Below are 2,500 nucleotides of genomic sequence, written 5' to 3' on the forward strand. Positions count from 1 at the left end.
GCCTTAACGTAACCCACGTTGTCGCCTAAACCTGCTCTGTAATTGTTATACGACTCGTTCAATTACTGTAGTGTTGCCCACCCGCAACCCTCGCAATATAGTTCGCTACTCGCACTGCCCGCACCCCTGTGTATCGCTTCATGTTAAACACCTTGCAAGTCTTGCTCACTTTCCACATGCTCCTGCTGTACACTGTAATGTGGATGGCAGCAGGACGTACATGCCGCCCCTCCCCACGTCCCCACCTTGCCCCCTGCCTTCGCAAGCTGGTTGGTGAGAAGTTTGCATGTTCAATGCCCTTCGCATGCGACGTACTCAGGCTACGTTGTGGTGCGGCCTGTGTCAACTGTCCGCTGATGTCGTACGCGTGAACCACAATCTGTACTGCACATTCGTCCTTATGTACTGAATGATACATCGTGGCACATGTGTGACCGCACAACGACTGCGCCCAAAAACGGCGGACCATACAGTGCAAATATTGTGCACGCAGCTACGTGTCGTCTCCCTATGAGAGCTGGATTGCAGTGTGGTACGCCATAGAGACGTGTGGGAGGAACGGACGCCGTGGATGGCGATCAGCATGAGCTGTCTGTTGATGTATTCGGACCTAGTCGTCTCTCCTCACACACCGTGATGGCATGGTGCACCGCGTTCCATATCTGCGACATGCTACAGAGGCCGGTTGACAGTCGTTCGAGCAATGGACATCGCATACGTACGGGGGCCACCTTCCACGTATTGTCTAGGCGTGCACATTTTGTTGCGTGTATGTGGGCAGACGTAGTGTGGCGTGACACCTGACACAGGCATGCAATAATCGTTGAAGTTGCAAATGGCGATGGACGCCTGCGTTTTCTGGTGAAGTTACGCAAATGAACAAATGGTAACCTGTTGTGGTGCGGTTGTTCTCGCTAGGGGTGAATCGGTGATGGCGACGATAGGTTGAGGTACTAACCGGTTGTTCCAGCGATACCCACCATGCCGACGAAACTGAACGGCATCTGGGTGTGAAGCGATACGCGGCGGTGGCTGGGTGGGACCGTCCCCGGCCGGTGAGGGGGCGCCTCCCGGCGTGCTGGCCGCGCGGTGCGTGGGCGCACGCGCTACAGCCGGCTGGTGGGGGCGGCCAGTGGCAGGCGCGCCGGCCGACGGACGCGGCAGGCGTCGCAGCTGCGCGCCGGCGCACCCTGCGCGCGGCGCCGTGCGGCCAAAGTAGGTCCTCGCGGGCCCGGTGCGAAGCGCGGTGGACATCTTCAGTGTGCTGGTCCGATTGAGGACTGTGTGCGTTGAGGATGCGCCGCCGCCCGGCGCTCGGCGCCGCGACGCCGTCTGCTGCTCGGTCGCCCCAGCGGTTCTCGCTGGTGGTTTGTATCGCAGCTGTGCGGATGTGTTGGCGCGTGCGCTGTGCTGGGAGAGTTCGCTTCGGCACCCAAGTGGGGCTTTTGTCCTTCTGTGGCGCTGGCGTTGGAGCTGCCGGTCACCGTAGGTGGCGCGTGTTGTCTCCCGCCGGCAATGCCACGACAGCACGCTCCCGGGCCTCTGTCGGCAGCGGCAAGCTCAGTTGGGAGCACGGGTGGTCGCACCGAAAGCGTCTACTCGCCTAACTCCGGGCGATTGCGCCTCTCTCGAACCCGACCAAGTACTTGGGACGGCGCTGCGCGCCGCCGGGACCTGAGAGGGTTTCGAGGTGTATTGTGCAGGGGAGCTCAGCCTCCTCCTGTTTGCAGAATGATTGAGCGGACGCTTGCGTGTTCGCGCGGGCCCCCGGGACACACTCCCGGGCGGCCGGCTGCTCAGCTCTAGTTGACGCAGCTCCCTGGTTGATCCTGCCAGTAGTCATATGCTTGTCTCAAAGATTAAGCCATGCATGTCTCAGTACAAGCCGCATTAAGGTGAAACCGCGAATGGCTCATTAAATCAGTTATGGTTCCTTAGATCGTACCCACGTTACTTGGATAACTGTGGTAATTCTAGAGCTAATACATGCAAACAGAGTCCCGACCAGAGATGGAAGGGACGCTTTTATTAGATCAAAACCAATCGGTCGGCTCGTCCGGTCCGTTTGCCTTGGTGACTCTGAATAACTTTGGGCTGATCGCACGGTCCTCGTACCGGCGACGCATCTTTCAAATGTCTGCCTTATCAACTGTCGATGGTAGGTTCTGCGCCTACCATGGTTGTAACGGGTAACGGGGAATCAGGGTTCGATTCCGGAGAGGGAGCCTGAGAAACGGCTACCACATCCAAGGAAGGCAGCAGGCGCGCAAATTACCCACTCCCGGCACGGGGAGGTAGTGACGAAAAATAACGATACGGGACTCATCCGAGGCCCCGTAATCGGAATGAGTACACTTTAAATCCTTTAACGAGTATCTATTGGAGGGCAAGTCTGGTGCCAGCAGCCGCGGTAATTCCAGCTCCAATAGCGTATATTAAAGTTGTTGCGGTTAAAAAGCTCGTAGTTGGATTTGTGTCCCACGCTGTTGGTTCACCGCCC

The 2,500-nt window shown here is 57.9% G+C and overlaps 1 non-coding gene across 1 annotated transcript in view; it reads left to right on the top strand.

The window, feature by feature from the left end:
* Positions 1-1,816: 1,816 nt before the first annotated feature.
* The window catches only part of LOC124744281, a 1,909-nt gene continuing 1,225 nt past the window's right edge, over positions 1,817-2,500 (top strand). Inside the window, exon 1 of the ribosomal RNA XR_007010661.1 lies at positions 1,817-2,500. This exon is cut by the window's right edge and continues 1,225 nt beyond it. This is a non-coding gene — a ribosomal RNA (small subunit ribosomal RNA).

The sequence above is a fragment of the Schistocerca piceifrons genome, unplaced genomic scaffold (assembly GCF_021461385.2).
Source record: "Schistocerca piceifrons isolate TAMUIC-IGC-003096 unplaced genomic scaffold, iqSchPice1.1 HiC_scaffold_28, whole genome shotgun sequence".
In the NCBI taxonomy this organism is placed as follows: Eukaryota; Metazoa; Arthropoda; class Insecta; order Orthoptera; family Acrididae; genus Schistocerca; species Schistocerca piceifrons.